Below are 20,901 nucleotides of genomic sequence, written 5' to 3' on the forward strand. Positions count from 1 at the left end.
TAGGGTTAAGAAAACCATATTCACGTATACAGAGAGTTCACGTATACATAGAGGGATTTGAGAGAAAAACAGAGAGAACCAGTTGGGGTTTCGGCTGTAGATTCAAAGTCGGGCCAAGGAGGAAGGAAGGTGATTGATTGCGGGTTGAACCAAGAGCAACAGAGGTGTTGAACGGTAGTCTAGGGATTTACCGGAAACTTAGAGCCGATGATGAAAAGGTTTCAAACTGAAACCTAAAGGCAAGTTTTACATCTAACTCTCTCCTTTAGGCTTCGTGTTCTTTCCATGCCTATTCAATTCCAGGTGTAAATTAAACTTTAAATTAATTTGTTATTCATGCTGAATCTTGATTAAAACAGTGTGTTTGTTAAAGAAATTTTAATTGTTAAATCTTGAGTTTTCTTGCAAAACTATTAGTTTTAATTAAGGTTAGCAAAGCATAATGGATGTAAATATTGTTTCTGGAATACTCTAGGACCCAGTTCAGACACCAAGGAATCATAGTAATAGAGGACAGAGGAATTGGAAGTCACCGGAGAAGACGTAGAGAAGGAAAACAAGAGGAAAGTCGGCTCCCTTTCGAAGGGAGGTGGCTCCCCACAAGGGGGAGCCAGCTCTACCAAGCTAAGAGGTGGCTCTCCTTAAGGGAGAGCCGGCTCCACTCAAGGGGGAGGCGGCTCTTCCCCCTTTTTGTTGATTTTTGGCGTATTTTTTATACTGGGTTTGGTTTTTGACCTTCTTGGTGTAATCAGGGGCTGTACATGGGAAATTAGATGATATCTAAGGTCTTGTTAAAGCTCCAAAGAGCATGATAATGGATAATAAACCACCTAGGGTTTATAACTTGAGCAGTATAAAAATTCTTACATAATTTGGTATACTATTAGTGGATGTGGAGGATTTAAATTGCTGAAACTTATCTTAGCAATTTTCTGTGAATGATTTTATAGTTTAATCGTGTTTTAGTGATATCAAATAAGCATGCTAATTTATATATTTCAATTATGCTTATTAGGGAGTAATTGATGTTTGTATATATCATCCATATTATCAATTATTGGATTCTGTGGAGTAGTATCAAATAAGCATGTTAATTTACATATTTTAATTATGCTTATTCTGGATTAATTGATACTTACATTTATTATCTGTATTATCAATTATTTGATTTACGGATTATATGCACCGGTATGGGACGGTGGCATACTAGGGATGTATTAGCTCAAAACACTAAGTCCTACCTACTCTGGAATAAATGAATGGATTAACTATAAGGTTAAATCCTACGGATATGTCGTGTCAAGGCAACGAACAGTTGAGCGACACTACTTTGATTTGGATGGATTTTAAATATAGAATTATGGTACCTCGATATAAGCTTGAGTCTTAGGATCAACGGTTAGGGAGCGTATATGCATTGGGATGCATAGCTGGCTATGATGGTTGGAGGTGTACCCTGTCAGGTCTAGGTACTCATGCCCACTTCAGGTGCATTTTGCATGTTGCCTACTAGTTAGGTTGACACCGGCCTGTAGTTCAGTGAGAGTCCCTTAGTGTGGATATATATATGTACAGACTACATAGTTATTGTTGAGTTGTTTAGGATGTACATGCGTATCGGGTCTCTGTTTGGATTGTAATAGAGTAGAACTTGCTCATGGGCCTGACCCACTCTTATTTTTCAGGTGTTCGTCAGTTTCAGGCTTAGAGCTTCTTCGTGCTGAGCAGAGACAGTCACTCAGTCTTCCTACTACGTAGGATTTCCCTTCATGGTTTAGCTTTGGATTTTATTACAATTATTTACTGTTCAGTTTGGGATTATTAGGGGTCCACTAGATGGATTCCTGAGTTGTTTAAATGTTGGAGGTTTTGGATTATTGGATTTTAATTATTTAATTTTAAGGATTTATATTTTAGATTTCTTTCAACTTTTATTATTTATTTCTTATTATTATTTTGGACTCCGTGTTCATTTATATACGTAATTGTTTGGCATCCCTCGGATCTGTGCTCGGACTTGATCACCCGTGGTTCTAGAATCGAGGGGTATCACAATCTAATGCCAGGATCGATGATGAACGCCTTAAAGTCAAAGGTCGTTTCATAAGAAATTGGACAAGTCTTCCAAGCATTTGGCATGATGCCTTTAGTCATCCGAGCACGGTTAGAAGGAGCAGGGCGAACCATCTCAACTTCCAATAGACTATATGAACTAAGATACCTCAAAGAAACACTTTCAAACCTCAAGAAGTAACCTAAATCTGTAATCTAGAAATTAAAGCTCCAGCTTAACCAAGGCTTTTGCCTAAAGATCTGGGCTCGAGCAGAACCTGCAACTTTCTATAACAAACTCCATGAATCTAATCCAAAGCCCTGTATTACAATCAATAACTCCTTTAAACTTACATAGGATGTATATGCAATTATGGAAAATGACTTCATCAAAGTTTATTATAAGTGCACCTCTCGCATTCAAGATCTCAAACAAGAACTATCCATGGAAAAGAGAATGTAAAGATGAAGACGAGAAAGAATGGTACCAATCTTAGACACACAGATCTGGAAGTGGAATGTCAATGACCATAACAAGGATAGATGGAGAAGATAAAATAGGGATTAAACTTGGGAAAGAACGAAAGGAATGAGATGAAACATTTGAGTTTATAAGAATTTTTTTAGAAACCAGGGCTTGAGCTTAAGGATTTGGGCTCGAGCTCTTGCCTCTGAAACAGTGATGCCATTTGGCTCGAGCACATGGCATTGTGCTCGAGCTCTCTGAGAAGTTGGGCTTGAGCCTAAAGAATATGGCTCAAGCCTTTGAGACAAATTTTTATATTTTGTTTATTTATTTATTTTTTTCTAAACTAACCTAAGTCTATCCTAAGGTAAAAATAAAAACAAAAATACTAGAAGTGAACTAACAACCTAGAAAAATAAAATAAAATCCTAGAAATTAAAAAATAAAAACAATAAGAAAAGAAAAATAAAAGGCAAAAACAAAAACAAATCAAACTAAAGTATAACATACAAATGCTAAGTTTAACGTCGATAGCTTGACAATAGTGCTAAGTTTAACGTTGCTAGTTCGACGATAAGTGACCTCTCTAGTTCAAGTAAATAGGATCATGAAGCTCTACGGTCTCCATGTACCTCTATGCACACTATCCTCTATGTAAGGTTTTAGTCTTTGTCCATTGACTTTGGATAATTATCCAGTCTTGCAATCCTGTATCTCTACCGCACCATGGGGTGTAACAGAAATAACCATGTGTGGACCCTCCCAACATGACCTAAGCTTTACAGGAAAAAGTTTCAGTCGTGTATTAAATAACCAAACTTTTTGCCCGGGCTCAAAAGTCTTACGCAATATGTGCCTGTCATGGAATGCCTTGGTCTTTGATTTATAGATCTTAGCACTTTCATAAGCATCATTACGCAATTCTTCGAGTTCATCAAGTTAAAGTTTCCTTTTAAAGCCAGTAGAGTTCAAATTGAAGTTGAGCTTTTTTATGCCCAAAAAGCTCGATGCTCTAACCCTATAGCAAGATGACAACCTTTACTATAAACAAGATGGTAAGGTAGCATGCCAATCGGAGTCTTAAAACCTGTTCGGTAAGCCCATTAAGCATCGTTCAATCACAAGGACCAATCTTTACGATCTGGCTTAACTGTTTTCTTAAGAATGTTCTTAATTTCACGATTTGATATTTCAACTTGGCCACTTGTTTCGAGATGATAGGGAGGATCAACTTTATGAGTAGTGGAGTATTTTAAGAACAAGGTACGAAAATACCTGTTACATAAATGAGCACCTCCATCACTAATAATAGCTCGTGCCATACCAAACCGATTAAAATGTTCATAGGAATGAACTCAACCACGACATTGTGATCGGCTGTTTTAGTAGCCACTTCCTCAACCCATTTAAACACATAATCAACAACTACAAGAATATGCTAATAACCGTGTGAAGTAATAAAAGGACCCATGAAATCAATACCCTAGACATCAAAGCCCTCTATGATTAAGATTAGATTCAAGGGAATTATGTTCCTTCTAGAAATTGATCCTAACTTCTGACATCGAATGATGAGCACTGAAAAGTACGCATTTAAATCCCACAAGCTTAGGTATTGTAGGACCTTTATCTATCTTATTTTTCCGTCTTAGACTAATTTTATGTTATTGCCCTTTTTAGGCACTTATCCCAAAAAGAAGTTAATTCAGCCAAATAAGAGCTTAAAAGAAGCAATCTTAAGCTAAATAGAAGAAGGAGCAAAGTGGAACCAAAGTATGGAAAAAGAGCAAGTTCGATCGATCTCAATAATTCTTCGATCGATCTGGAGGTGATCGATTTAGACAGTTCAAGATGGATCCAAACCTTTGTCCTTATCCAAAAGATTCCACCACCTTCGATCAATCTAACTTTCCTCAGATCGATCGAAATTGTTTGATCTTATCTTCACCTACCACCCCACCTACCACTTTTGTCGTTTTCCCAAAATATCTCAGAGATTTGTCTTTATTCAAAAAGGCGCCGCCAAGGATGATCGATCTCTGCAGCATTCGATGGATCTCACCTAAGTTCGATCGATCGAACCAAAGTTCGATCGATCGAACCTCCTCAAGTCCAAAATAAAACAAATTCCAGCTTATTAAAAGTTGGCTCATGGTGCAATCATTGCAAGGGCCCTATTGCATGAGTCCAGACCGTTATATGTAACACTTGAGCCTCATATATAAGGATTTGGAGCCACTTTAAGAGAAACATTCAACATTCATCATTCTTACACATCCTATATCACATATCTTGGAGAGGAGGCTAGAGACTAAAGAGAGCTTTACACATTTTGGGAGTTCTTCCATTCTTTTAGGGTTTCCATCAAGAAGGAGGTCATTCCTACCATGGAGATATCCCTTGAGGGTTGGATGACTACTTCAATGAGTGGCTAGACATCTACTTGGGGCTAGAGTAGCCCCTAAGTTTGCTTTCTAGACATAGTGCTTTGTATATTTTTGGGGATTTACTTGTAACAAATGTTTTGATCTTGGATTTATATATATATATCTTGTGGTTTCTACTTGATGTGTATGGATTAATGCTTTCAATTGATTATTTATTTTTAATCATATGTCTATGTATGCTAGAATGGATGATTCATATGCTTTTCTCTAGATTTAATGGAATTTATGCATGTCTATGTGCATGGATGAAGTTAATCTAGTGCTGATCAAAACATAGTGCTTAATTGAACACTCTTGTAATTTATTTGATGGTTCACACTTATTTCTTTATGGATTGTGCCACACCTTTAGCTTACTTAGTTTAATTTTCATGTCTTTAGTGTAGATGTAGTGTAGTTGCTTTAGATTCATAGATAGGTGGATAATCTATTCTTCTTCCCTGGTATTCCATACTTATGAAGGCAAAGGGTGTATGTCTCTAAATAGTTGTGTTGGCCTCAGGATTTTATCTAAAGGTCAATCTTATGTTTTGATGATTACAAACCATTAATGATGTTTATGTACTAATATTTTCATTGAGTGATGTATAGTTGATCAATCATTCAATCCTCAATGATAAGCTAGAAGTTCCATTTCAAGCATTCCAAACACTCAAGCAATAGATTCAAGGAAGCATCAAAGTGCAAGAAATTAAAGAAGAACTCACTCTTCAAAGATCATTTAAGCTTTTCAGCAAGTCTTCATCAAGCCTAAACAATCATGGTCAAGAAATGAAGAAAAGGGTAGATAGGATGGTGAGAGCATAAGATTTAATGTCAAAGTTTATTTGAATACATTTTGAAACTCAAAATTATAGGACCATGCATATCATACACCATTCATATATTCCTATGTTCATTAGCAATGGACTTTGCACTTCATTCATATATATTGTCATATGAAGTCTTTGCTAAGAAAGGGTTTGTTCAAACTTGTATAAGCTTTGAAAGAGCTCACAACTTATGCTAGAAATCCTAGGACATAATGCACTTGATATTTATCATCTTTATATGTCCCTAGACCCTTAGAAATAGAACTTGAACTAAATTGAATCATTCATCAAAGTCCTAGGTGCTAGAAAGATGGATATCTCAAAAGAAGTAATTTTCAGCCTAGAAAATATCCAGACCAGCTTGCACTAAAACTACTATAACTATTTGTGTAGTTGGAATTTTTATGTAAAACTAGTGGCATTGGAAAGCTGACTTCGAGCTCTTGAGTTTAGACTTAAATTTCACCTAAATTGGATTTAAAATGACTGAGATATGAGCTTCACAAAAAACCTGATTCTGCTCTGCGAAAATTCTGACTAGGTTGCACTAAAATGGGCATAACCATTACTGTGGTTGGAATTTTTGAGCAAGGCCGGTGGATTTAGAAATCTTACTTCAAGGCAATAAATTTAGACTCAAATTTCACCTTATTTGGAGTTTCATGGACTGAGTTATGTCCATTTGAAGTTATGCACTTTTTCTGTCCAATCCAATTTAGCAGCAGCCTTCATGAAGCAAGAGCAGCCTCTATAAGAAATAAAGCCAGCTCTCTCAAGACCAATGGAGCAGGCTTTATGAAAGTTAGAGTAGGCTCTCAAAGATTGGAGAAGGCTCCAAAAAAATGGAGAAGGCTCCATGAAATTAGAGACGGCTCCATGCAAATGGAGAAGGCTCCATGAAAATGGAGAAGGCTCCAAGAAAATGAAGAAGGCTCCAAGAAATTAGAGACGGCTCCATGAAAATGGACAAGGCTCCAAGCAAATGGAGAAGGCTCCATGCAAATGGAGCAGGCTCTCAAAGAATAGAGCCAGCTCTGTAAAAGTCTCTTTCAACTCCAGTAGCTATTTTTCAACGAAAAATGAAGTTTCCATCTAAAGAGCAGGCTCCCAAAATAGGGAGCAGGCTCTCAGAGGCTGGGAGCCGTCTCCATACAATGGAGAGTCGGCTCTCAAGGCTAGGGAGACGCCTCCTCTTGTTTACAAGAGCCGGCTCCTTCTAGGGTTTTGAACTGCAACGGAAACATTTTCATTCATTGCTCCCAAACTACTTCTAATAGCTATATTGAGCTTCAAAATTCTATAAATATAGAGGGGTTGTCTGCTGAATAAGTTGACCATTTTTTAGAGACATTATATTACATCAAAAAGAGCTTTTGTTCTCACATCTTCTCCTCATCTCTCTCATTCACTCATATACTACTTGAGAGAGCATTCAAGAACATTCATTCAAGTGCATCAAAGAGAGCTTTTGGCTCTACCATTATATAGAGCTTTTGTTCTAGTTATACTTACTCATAGAGCCTCTGTTCAGACATCGATCTTTATCTCATATACAAGCTTCCATAGCTGAATCAGAGTGAACTTCATAGAGCATTTCATGAGCCTTTGCTAAACTTTTATTTTAGTATTTCATCAGAGCTTTTGTTCTGCATTTTCCTCATCATCTCTCGTACATTTCATACTTAGAGTTTGAGCTTCACTTGATTTCATATATACTCTATTGTGAGGTTTGATTTGTATCAGTTCTTGAGAGGATTTCTTGTACTACAAATTCTATCTACAAATCCGCTGTAAGCCTAAGAGGAAGGGTTTCTCTTAGCAAAGAAATTGTAAGGGCTGGTGTGGCCTATGTAAAACTAAGAGGGTGGTCTCTTAGCAAGGATATTGTAAGGGTTGGTGTGACCCAAAGGAAGACTAAGAGAGGTTTTCTCTTAGCAAGGAGTTGCTTTTAATCAAGGTTTGCTCTCCACCCGTAAGGAGAAGTCATATTGGATTGGGAAGTCTCAAGAGGGATCTTGAGCCGGGGAGTAGGAGTTTCTGAACCTCGCAAAAATCGCCGTGTTGTAGTTTGCAATTTCTCTTCTCTTATCTCTTTTACAATTGTGTTATAAATTGTTTACTTTCATAACGTGATATCATATATTGATTATTGCACAATAGGTTATATTGTTGATTAAAAATTGTATTTCTATAATTTGCGAAAATTGGCCATTGACTCTATTCACCCCCCTCCCCTCTAGAGTCAATTCTTGGGTAACAAGTTATAGGTGCATAAATTATGTTTTCATTGAATGGATATTGGTCTCATTCGATAGGTTGTGCTTCCCATTTGAATTGGCTAGACAAGCTATACTTATTTGTTATCCATGCCTAGTTTCAATTAATGTCACACACACACAAGTTACAATTCAATTTCCCCATTGATATACAATTGCTAGTGTCTAGTGAAGTCAAGCTTAGTGGTGAGCTCTAGTACCCTAAGTCCTCTCCTCTATATCTTTTTTCTCTACTTTCTAAATTGTTACCTTTTACTTGTTTTAATTTCAATTGCATTGTAGTTTAATCAACCAAACAAACCATCTTTTGATCACTCGACCTACTAACCCTATATATTATTTCCATTGCAAACACGCCCACAATCCCTTGGGACGATCCCTACTCATCTTAGCTATATTTTCAGTTAAAGGTAGTAGTGGCATTTATAAATTTAAAACTTGGCCGCATTGCACATTCATATTCTTAGCACATTTTTAGGCTTTGGTCCGACGACACACCAAGTTTTTGGCGCCATTGCCAGGGATTGAAATGGCAACACCGTGTTTTTGAAACAATTAGGAATTAGTACTATTTTGATCGTGTCTTTACTTTATTTTCTTGTTAGTTACTTATTGTGTTTGTTCTTATTTGGCTAGGTGAATTGAGTAAGGAAATTAAGCAAAGGAGATTTGAAAAGCAAGGAGCTAAGCTAAGCATAAAAAAAAAAAGGAGCAAAAATCTAAAAATTTGCAAAGCATAGCAAGGCTTGGAAATCCAAAGTTAAATTGAAGTTTCTTAAGGACCCTTTGTGAGATCTTTCTAAATCAATCTCTAGTTCAATCGTCGACCCGCGTGGTGGCAAGTTTTTAAATTCTTTGATAAATTGTGAGCCCGCGTGGTGGCAATTTATTTTTCTTTGCATATTATTCAAACATGGGAGTATGGGACCAATGTATGTGGAGAATATTTGTTGATTAATTTGTTGTGGGGGCGAAGTGATTGTTATTTACTTGTTATCTGTTTTGCTAGTGCATGCATGGTCGTAGGTCATTAAATCATACTCTTGTCCCTCCTAATTTGTATCTTGAATCGGTTGTTCGTAATCCTAGGGGAAGAGGTAGTTCGCATCACTCCATTTCATCAATGGAGGAGCAACATGACGACCATGTGGAGGACCTTGGTCACATAGACCAACAAGGCATCCTCCACCCTAATGTGCATCATTAAAATATCCAAGTACCATTAGGCATGCCAAGACCATTCATCCCACCACAACAACAAGGCCAAATTCCATTGGGAATGCCTCGGCCAATTTTTGCTCCACAACTTCCCATGGTTCAAGTTAATCAAGGTGCTTATGTAGCACCACCGGTTATGACTCCTCCCATTGCTTTAAGAGACCATTATGTGCGTAATTAATACAATGCACCTACATGCATTCAATTGCCCCTATTTAGAGCATATAACTATGAGATAAAACCATAAACTATTCAAATACTTCCCAACTATCATGGACTTCCAAGTGAAGAACCTTACAAGCATTTAGATGAGTTTTTTGAAGTGTGTTCCACCGTGAAATACACGGACATGCCAGAAAAAGTTTTAAGACTCAAACTTTTTCCTTTTACCCTTAAGGACAAGGCAAAATATTCGTTCAACAATCTTAGACCTTTTTCGATTACTTCTTAGGTAGAAATGTAACAAGAGTTCTTAAAAAAGTACTACCCTGAATCAAAGACCAATACTATGAGAACTTCCATTCGTGAATTTTCTCAAAGGGATGGGGAAATGTTTCATGAGGCATGGGAAAGTTTTAATGACTTGCTTAGGAAGTGCCCACATCATGACATACCTAAGTAGCAACTAGTTCAATATTTCTTTGAAAATTTACCGGATAATCAAAATGGTATGGTTGATGCATCTATGGGTGGTTCTTATCTTGACAAGCATGAAAATGATATTTGCCAATTGTATGAAAGCATGAGTGAGAATTTAATGCATAGATCTTTGTCCTCTAAACATGGTAGAAACCTAGGTGGAAAGAAGAATGTTGGCTTATATCAAGTTGACAATTCTAATGACATAGCTGCCGAGATGAAATCCTTATCTCAAATGTTTGATCAATTCTTGATCAACTAAAATTCAGCAAATCAAGTATCTTCGTCCCCTAATCATGTTCATCATCATGCATCTAATGAATCTTGCATGACTTGTTCAAGTGTCTTGCATTCTATTTCTAATTGTCCCCATGGACATGTGTAAAGCGAGAACCATGAACAAGCAAATGCTATCTTTGCTAACCAAGGGAATAATCCCTATGGCTCACACTATAATCCAGGGTGGAGGAACCGTCCAAACTTCTCTTGGAAAATCCAAGGGGAAGGTTCAAACCCTCCCTAAAGTGGTTTTCAAGGAAAGTATGTTCCACCTCCAATCCAAAGCCAAGGCTACCAAGGTTTTAGATCATCTTTTTAATCGCATGGTAATCAATTCTCAAATTCTCATTTTCCTAACCAATCATCGTATTCTCAAGAAAATTCTAGGAGTCCCACTTTTGAAGAGAAAGTGTTAACCGCTCTAGGCATTCTAGAGGCGAACACTCAATTGCTTCATTCCCATTCCCAATCCATTGCTAAGCTAGAAACCTAAGTCGGGCAAATAGCTAGTACTTTAAATGTTAGAGAGAAAGGGAAAATGCCTTTGAATGCCTGTAACAACCCACTCCACCACATGGTATGATATCGTCCGCTTTGGGCCTGAGCCCTCACGGTTTTGCTCTTGGGCTTCACCCCAAAAGGCCTCATACCAATTAGAGGTGACACACTTACATATAAGCACTTCACCTTTCCTTTACCCAGGCGATATGGGACTGCACACTCGTAGCTCGCCAGTGTAGTAGCCTGACAGTGTCTCTCGCACCCGCCCATGGCACACCGCCCACAGGGTCATCACAATCCACCCCCCTTGGAGGCCCGACGTCCTCGTTGGCACACTTCCGGCTGGGTCAGGCTCTGATACCATTTGTAACAACCCACTCCATCATATGGTATGATATTGTCCACTTTGGTCCTGAGCCCTCACGGTTTTGCTCTTGGGCTTCACCCCAAAAGGCCTCATACCAATTGGAGGTGACACACTTACATATAAGCACTTTACCTTTCCTCTACCCAGGTGATATGGGACTGTGCACTCGTAGCTCACCAGTGTGGTAGCCTGATAGTGTCTCTCACACCCGCCCACGGCACACCTGCCCACAGGGTCATCACAATGCCCCACCAAAGCAACAATGTGTTGTGGAGACTCATTCCTCATCGGAAGGTCACACAATTGAGCATGTCAATGCGGTGACAACCAAGTAGGTATTTCCAATGAAGAGAGTGAACTGGTGCAACATAAAGTTGACACCCATCCCGTTTCAATTTTATTCCTCCTCCATTTCATGTGCATGATTATTTTGTTGAGAAAGTTGTCAAAAGTGACTTGAAAGCTTAATTCAACAATGATTTGAAAAAGGATTTGAAAAATTCTTGCTTTGAAAGTGATTTAGAGAAAAATTTTGAAAAAGCTTTTGAGCCTAAAACTCTATTTCCGAATGCCTTGAAAGGATCCATTTCTCTTGACAAACAAAAGACCAAGACCAATGAAATCACTGAAATATTTAGGCAAGTGAAGATCAATCTTCTGCTTTTGGATGCAATTAAACAAATTCCTGCTTATGCCAAATTTTTGAAAGATCTTTGCACCCAAAAGAGGAAGAACAAGAGCCAAGCACTAAGGAAAGTGGTCCTAACCGAGCAAGTGAGCTCCATTTTCTAACATAACACTCTCCCAAAGTTTAATGACCCCGGTTCACCTACTACATCTTACATCATTGGTGACCATGTCATAAATTGAGCTCTTCTAGACTGAGGAGCGAGTGTTAACCTTCTTCCATATTCAGTGTATGTCAAATTGGGCTTCGGAGACTTAAAACTAACATCGGTAGTTTTACAACTTACCGACCGATCCATCAAAAAGCCCCAAGGTATTATAGAGGATGTTTTGATTAAGATTGATAAGTTCTTCTTCCCGGTCGATTTCGTTGTCATTGACAAGGAACCGTTTCCAAATCCCAAGAGCCAAATTCCAGTTATCCTTGGCTATCCTTTCTTGGCAACTTCGAATGCCAACATCAATTGTAGGGGATAATGAAAATCTCATTTAGCCACATGAAAGTAAAGTTGAACATTTTTAATCCAACCCCGAATTCAATAGACAAGCATAAAGAAATGTGTGTTGTGGAAAAATGTATTGCCAATGAATTTGATGAAGTTGAGTCTTTACTTAATGTTGAACATTCCCACGAGTTGCCTTAAAAAGAGAGAGCAAAGAATGTTGTTTCAAAAGCAAAGTTTGAAAGGGCATGGAAGCCCAAGAGTTTCATAGACCAAGGACCATCAATGTCTTTTGAATCAAAACCAACAAGTTCTCTAGAGAACCATTTGTTGTATGGGATTCAAAAATCCATTCACCCCGTCAAGGAGGGGATGTATAATAAGATATTTGATCCGGGCTAAAAGAGCCCAACGTCTTGCTAGAGACGTTAAAGACTAATGCGTTTGTAAGGTTTACAACACTATTATTCCCTTATTTCTATTTTATCTTTCATTTCTAGTGTCGTTTAGATATATTTTGGGTTTATACACATGGCTAGGAACTATGATTAAGAATGCATGCACTCCCCTTCTGAAAATAGGCATTTTGCACTTATTCAATCGATCTCAAAAGAGGTTTGATCAATCGAATATCCATCCCTACATCCAATCATCTCTCTATTCCATCGACCAAGAATTCCCTGCATAAATCAGTTTTTGGTGTATCGAGCGAACTTCAATTCAGATCAATCGGAGTGTTCCAAGATCGACCGAGATTTTCCTCAGATCGATCTTCATTCCATGGTTAGAAAATTTTCTAAAATCCATGAAAAAGGCCTCTCTGTGCATCGTTCGAACTTATCTGCAGGTTTTCACCTGTTTGATCGATCGAAGTCTCTTCCAAATCGATCTTGGATTGATCGATCTGTATTCCTTTATTGGCTTTGACTTTAACTACTCTTTTGAATTTTGATTTTATTATAACAAAAATACAAAAAATATTTTTAATTTAAATTTAATTCTCAAAAAATCCAAAACATTTTATTTTTTATTTTTATTTTTATCTTCAAAAATACAAAAATATATTTTTAATTTTCAAAAAATCCATATATATATTTTTAATTTTCAAAAAATCCATAAATATATTTTTCCTTTATTTTGTGTTTTTATTTAAAAAAATATATATTTTCAAAAAAAAATAAATAAATATATATATATATATATATATTTTTAATTTTCAAATATTCAAAAAAAATTCAAAAATACGGTGTCGTTTTGAGGCCTAGATCGATTTACGTTCTTTCAAGATCAATCTATGTTCGATCGATCAGAAATTTTTCCAGTTCGATCGAACATGTCAGAGATCGTTTTTAAAAATTGAAGCCAAGGGTCATTTTGATCAATTTAACCATCGATCTCAGACCCTAGCTTTTTCCAGCCACTGTAACCTCCGGCGTGTCTTCGGCGAGTCTCTAGAGCCTTGAAACTTTACTCCTCATCTCAGATCTCGTCATCTCTCCTTCGTCTCTACTTCTCTCCCCGATTTGGTAAGTTGAATTTTCTTTTTGATCCTAAGCTTCATCTTGATTATTCCATGTTTGTAATGTTAGATCTGAGCTTCTATAGTAGATTTCTGTCCATATTTGAAGTTTCCAAGCCTATATATATATGTATATATATATATATATATTTATATCTCTTTGATTCCAATTTAGATTTTGGGGGTCACGTGCCACGATAAGTGACCATTGTTGAGTTGTTGATGTGTTGAGGGACCCACAAGCTTGCTTGGGTGCCCCTCGTGTCATCCACATCACAGATCTGTGACTTTTCAAATTTCTCACAACAATTCGATCGATCAAAATTTTTTTCTCTGATCGATCAGAGAAAGATCGATCTCATATTTTTCTGATCGATCGAACATCACAGATTCACACACCATCTTTTGTGTTTCATGCTAGTTTCTTGATGCCCAATGCCTGTGTTTTCCACATTCGATGCATTCCATACTTACACTATTTAGCATGCTTCACTTAGTCACTGTTTACTTGGCTGCATTATCACTTACATAGATTCATGTCGATTATTCTGAGTTATCTTACTTGACATACATGTTTCTATATACTGTGCTTCAAATCTCTATTATCTGTTACTGACTTCTATTGCAAGTGTTTCTTTTCTATTTTGCAGGCCACGGCACTGGTTAAGACAGTTGCCCATCGACAGTATAAGAGGAGAGTTCGACAGAGAGTAAAGGAGCCCGCAGAGCCTTCTCATGCCCAGGATCTAGTTCTAGAGCAGCCTGAGCAGTTAGAGGAGTATAAGGAGCCAGCTCCAGCTCCGTCTGACCACTCTGTCTCTACCGTTTCTACATCTTCATCCCATTCTGATGAGGCTAAGCATATATCTTCTCCTTTTCTACCATCGGCACAGCCAAGCCAGATCATAGACAGACCTAGCCAGAAATATTCGAACCTTTCAGTAACATATAAGTCGGTTTTCGACATTGCTTTCTTCTCTCGGTTAGTCTTGACCCGGGCAACTTTTGATGATATCAAGCGGCGCGGCATTTCAGCCATTCTGGTGCCAGTTACCTATCCTGTTTACCCGCGGCTTGTTCAGATGTTCTTCCAGAACCTCCGGCCAGCCCCGAGTAACCTATTAGAGCTGCGGATTACTATTGATCGCTACCCTATCCGTATCACAGTCGACACTTTGGCCACTTCTTCTCGATGCCCACATGTCTGCCCTCCTAATCTTCACTATCCTATTCTGAGGAGGACTTCTGATGCAGACATGGCTGTTGCACTTACTGGCCACTACAGTGGTGGCGAGACATTCACCACGAGGACTTATATGCCCGATGATTTATAGTTTTTTGATTTGGTATTATACCGAAATGTATTTATGGCAGGCCATAAGATCCAAAGGCGTTCCGGTTTTCTTGCAGCCCTCTACGCCTTCTATACAGGGCACTAGTTCTCTATTCCTGCACTCTACTGGAGTGTAATGATGAAGTTATATACAGATTATATTAGTAAGGCCAAGCCCAAGCGGGCCAAGTTCCTTTCATTTGCACATCTTATTACACAGATCCTCAGGGACCAGTGCTACCCTTTCCATCCATAGGAGCGTACTAAGTCAGGGGCTTACCACTTCGGCAAGAAGGATTGGAACAAGAGCTATAATGCTCTTATCTGGAGCTTAGAGCAGGACGCTATCTTGGCAGCTGAGGAGGCTGTAGAGAAGGAGACAGCAATAGCAGTAGTAGAGCTTAATCAAGCAGACCCACAGGCGGCTGCGGATGCACATATGGATATAGACTTAGAGCAGGAGCCTCCAACAGATGAGCTCCCACATCACTCTTCGGCAGGGTCAGGAGCAGGGTCTTCAGTTCATGATCCAGTTATCCCTAAAGCTCCAGTTTCAATACCTAGCCTAGAAGAGTGTGTACAGACCTTGGAGGATGCAGTTATCTCTCTTCGGTCAGATGTGGCCTCCCTCAGCACTGATGTAGCATCTCTCCACTCAGACGTCATGGATACGCTACAGGATTTATCCAGAGATATTCGGGTATCACGCCCCACTCGCCCAACCTCCTCTGTCTAATTTCTCTACCTCTTTATTCTCATCATTTTATATATATGTGATACATTACTGTTACATTGCTACTATTATGATATTTTTGCGGCCAGTCTATTGGCCCTGATACTATAATGTGCTGTACATTATTTCTCTTTTTCAATGCATGATATTTTTAGATGTCTAGGCCTTATATTGATACATTTATCTGTGATTGACTCCATTTATCAGGTACATCCCAGTGACTTCAGTAAAAGAGAGTGCTACCTAAATTTTTTTTTTTTCAAGACCACCTTTATTCCTCTCTCTTTACTTCATTTACTATCCCATTTACACTTGCATGTCCACTATGCACTGTTATTATCCCTTTGTTGTCTGATGAGTTTTATCCAAGTGCCATCTTTTCAGGACCACAGTTAATTTCAAGTTTGGGGGGTTATACCACCCACTTTGGATATCTGTGTCCCGGCTGTGATTTTAATCTTTTGAGGACTATATTGCTTAAAATTTAAAAATTGCTTGACTTGAGAGTCCAATACTCCTTGTATGCCTTATGGATGCCATTTAGGAGTAAATTTTTCGAAAGATTGATATCTTGCTTGCACTTATAGTCCATATCTCCTGATTTTGTGATTATTTTGAGATTCACTCTAGGATTCCACACTAGCACAGGCGCACACTAGCATTCATTTGTGGGGTACATGCTTTTGTTGCTTATTGAATTGATTATATCCCAATTGGGCTAGTAGTGCATTGAAAGCTTTCATTCTTGATAAAGGTGGATAACAAACCCTTTTCATTGAGTAGTCGGGAATTTAGCCTCATCAAGCACTGAATTTCTCGTGCCGAAAGGTGGAGGGCCCAAACTCTAGGTTAATAATTGAATACTAAAAAAAAAAAAATAAAAAAAAAAGTAAGGACTTCTCCCAAAAGGTGAGAAATGGGAAATGATTAGATGGAGGTTTTTTTATTTGTAGCCTAGTTGATTTGAGCTTGTAAGTCTTTAGGGGTGTTTGAACACCTAGTGCCCTAAAGCCGTCTGGTTTAGGAGTCATTAACCTAATGCTCGACCTCATGGATCACTAGAAAACTTAATAGATCAACACATTACACTATGCTTCCATCTTTGATCCTTAGGATTAGGAAAAAGAAAAAAAAAAAAAAAATCGAGTAAAAAGAATAAGCGCACCTAGATCAATAAAACTTTAATAAAAGGTCCACTCTTTATCCTGATGATTGGTACTAGATTTGTGCGCTAGTTTGTGGGTAAGGACGTGATCATTTCTTTAGTTGGCTTAGATAGCAACATATTTGATGCCGGTCCACTCAAAAAGGATTCTAGAGTTGTTTTGATTTGCATGATCATTTTTTTGATGTGTGCAAAACCATACTTGCTTGTTTGATGTTGAGATTTTGGGAGATTGCTTGGAAAGGGTTGAAAAATTGCATACTTGAGGTAGTTTTCTCCCAATGCTTGTTTGCAATATTGGTACCTCTTTAGTGAGAATGAGCTTAATGTTTGTGGATATCATTTCTGAAAACCCTCAAGAGACTTCACTCATCTACTAGGGGTAACCTTGGGGTTTAAAAGGCTTGTTGCATATACTAAATGCAATGGTGTTCCCTACGAAAGTGGCGTTATCCATTTATTGCTTTCTAGTCATAGTTAATTAGTTATTCATTTCATTCCTTTACTTTGTAGTTCATTGCTAGGGACTAACAATATTTAAGTTTGGGGGAGTGATGAGCGCTGAAAAGTGCGCATTTAAACCATTTAAGCTTAGGTATTCTAGGACCTTTATCTATCTTATTTTCCCATCTTAGACTAATTTCATGTTATTGCCCTTTTCAGGCACTTATCCCAAAAATAAGTTAATTCAGCAAAATAAGAGCTTAAAAGAAGCAATCTCAAGCTAAATAGAAGAAGGAGCAAAGTGGAACCAAAGTGTGGAAAAACAGCAAGTTCGATCGATCTCAACAATTCTTCGATCGATCTAGAGGTGATCGATCTAGACATTTCACGATGGATCCAAACCTTTCTCCTTATCCAAAAGATTGCACCACCTTCGATCAATCCAACTTTCCTCAGATCGATCAAAATTATTTAATCTTATCATCACCTATCACCCCACCTACCACTTTTGTCTTTTTCCCAAAATATTTCAAAATATCTCAGAGATTTGTCTTTATTCAAAAAGGCGCCGCCAAGGGTGATCGATCTCCGCAGCATTCGATGGATCTCACCTAAGTTCGATCGATCGAACCTCCTCAAGTCTAAAATAAAATAAATTCCAGCTCATTAAAAGTTAGCTCATGGTACAATCATTACAAAGGCCCTAGTGCACGAGTCCAGACCATTGTGTGTGACACTTAAGCCTCCTATATAAGGATTTGGAGCTATTCTAAGAGTAACATTCAACATTCATCATACTTACACATCTCATATCACATATCTTGGAGATGAGGCTAGAGACTAGAGAAAACTTTACACATTTTGGGAGTTCTTCCATTCTTCTAGGGTTTCCATCAAGAAGGATGTCATTCCTACCATGGAGATAACCCTTGAGGGTTAGATGATTACTTCAATAAGTGGCTAGACATCTACTTGGGGCTAGAGTAGCCCCTAAGTTTGCTTCCTACACCTAGTGCTTTGTATATTTTTGGGGATTTACTTGTAACAAATGTTTTGATCTTGGATTTATATATATATCTTATGGTTGCTACTTGATGTGTATGGATTAATGCTTTAAATTGATTATCTATTTTTAATCATATTTTAATGTATGCTAGAATGGATGATTCATGCGCTTTTCTCTAGATTTAATGGAATTTATGCATGTCTATGTGTATGGATGAAGTTAATCTAGTGATGATCAAACCATAGTGCTTAATTGAACACTCTTGTAATTTATTTGATGGTTCACACTTGTTTCTTGATGGATTGTGCCACACCTTTAGCTTACTTAGTTTAATTTTCATGTTTTAGTGTAGATGTAGTGTAATTGTTTTAGATTCATAGATAGGTGGACAATCTATTCTTATTACTTGGTGTTCCATACTTATGAAGGCAAAGGGTGTATGTCTCTAGATAGTTGTTGGTGCATAAATTATGGTTTCATTGAATGAATTTTGGTCTCAGTTGATAGGTTGTGCTTCCCATTTGAATTAGCTAGACAAGCTATACTTATTTGCCATCCATACCTAGTTTTAATTAATGTCACACACACACACAAGTTACAATTCAATTTCCCTATTGATATACAATTGCTAGTGTCTAGTGAAGTCAAGCTTAGTGGTGAGCTCTAGTACCCCAAGTCCTCTCCTCTATATCTTTTTTTCTCTACTTTCTAAATTGTTACCTTTTACTTGCTTTAATTTCAATTGCATTGTAGTTTAATCAACCAAACAAACCATCTTTTGATCACTCGACCTACTAACCCTATATATTTTTTCCATTACAAACACATCCACAATCCCTTAGGACGATCCCTACTCACCCTAGCTATATTTTTAGTTAGAGATAGTAGTGGTATTTATAAATTTAAAACTTGGCCACATTGCACATTCACATTCTTAGCACATTTTTAGGCTTTGGTCCAATGACACACCATCGAACACACGACCTACAAAATATATATGCATCCCTAAAGAGTGAAGGCTAATAGGCACTGAAAAGTGCACATTTAAACCTTTAATCTTAATTATACTAGGACCTTGTTCTATCTTATTTCCCCGCTTTAGTCTAATTTTATGTTTTTCTCCTTTTTAGGTACTTAGCCTTAAAATAAGCCAAATCAACTGAATTAGAGCATTGGTGGAAGCAATCCAAAGTCTAGTGGAAAGAAGGAGCAAAGTGGAAGCAAAATGGTGAAAATTGTCCCTGTTCGATTGATCGAACCATGCTATGATCGATCACACTGTGATCGTTCCAAATCTGCATTGATGGATCGAGCTTTTGTCCTTATCCTCAGGAAAATTTCCTCTTCAATCAATCCAATCTTTTCTTCGATCAATCTAACCCCTTGATCTTATCCTCATAACCACTTTTATCCTTTTCCCCATAAATATCTCAGCCTTTGTCCTTACCTAAATAAGTGCACCGCCAGCTTCAATCGATCAACGCAAAAGTGTGATCGATCGAACTGCCTCAAAATTTGTGCAAAATAAATTTCAAGTCCAATTGAAGGTGTACTCATGGTGCAATCATTTGGTGGTCCTAATGCACGAGGTCTAACCATTTGGGGTGACATTTGAGCTACTTATATAAGGAATTTTTGGCTATTTTTAGTAAGGAGGTTGGTTAGTTGGATAGTAGCTAGAGATTAGAGAGAGAATATACACATTTTGGGGAGGATTCTTCCAATTTCTTGGGTTTCTATCAAGAAAACCAAGAGGAAGAAGATGAATTCAACAATGAAGAGAGCCCTTGAAGGTTGGATGACAATAACCATGAGTGGTTAGATCATTCTCTTGGGGCTAGAGATAACCCTAGGCTTGCCTCCTAAACTTTAATACTTTGTAATTAGTGGGGATTTGTGTTGTAAATATTGTATTGACCTCATGTTTATATAAATCTTGTTTCTACATGATTTGTATGGTTTAATGTTTCCAATTAATCTTTCAATTCTATTTATATGTCTATGTGTGATGGAATGGATGATTATGAGCTTACACTTGATTCTTTACATTTGATGCATGTTTATGTATATTAATATAATGGATGTAGTGTTGGTCAATGGATGGTGCTTAATTGATTACCCTTGTGTTTTATTTAATGGATTATGCTTATTTCTTGATGGATTGTGCTACCTCATTACTTTAATTGGTTTAATTTCCTTGTCACTAGTATAATTGTAGTGTCGTTCCTTTAATTTCCTAGATAGGCAAACAATCCATTCTTATTATTTGATGATCCATGCTTATGAGTGCAAGTAGTATATTTTTTTTAGATTTTTGTGTGCATTAATTATGGGTTTCTATGACGGCCCAAGTTTTGTAAACCTGGTGCGTCAGTGATAACCAAAAGATGACCCGGTAACGGATCCGAAATGCGGAAGTGAAAGGTGAAACAACGGTCTCTAGAGATACAATGCGTCTCTAAGACACCAATGTGACCCTCAATGAGGTTATGGAACCCAAAGGAAAACAAATGCG

General features: G+C 37.7%; 1 non-coding gene across 1 annotated transcript; it reads right to left on the reverse strand.

Annotated features, from left to right (window-relative positions):
* Positions 1-9,775: 9,775 nt before the first annotated feature.
* On the reverse strand, positions 9,776-9,882 carry LOC132282841 (small nucleolar RNA R71). Its single transcript, XR_009471901.1, has one exon. It is a non-coding gene; the product is annotated as a small nucleolar RNA R71 (small nucleolar RNA).
* Between the last annotated feature and the right edge of the window lie 11,019 nt (positions 9,883-20,901).

Source organism: Cornus florida, unplaced genomic scaffold, assembly GCF_030987335.1.
Source record: "Cornus florida cultivar Cherokee Brave unplaced genomic scaffold, ASM3098733v1 CherokeeBrave_3.0.0_Hap2_Chr01, whole genome shotgun sequence".
Taxonomy (NCBI): domain Eukaryota; kingdom Viridiplantae; phylum Streptophyta; class Magnoliopsida; order Cornales; family Cornaceae; genus Cornus; species Cornus florida.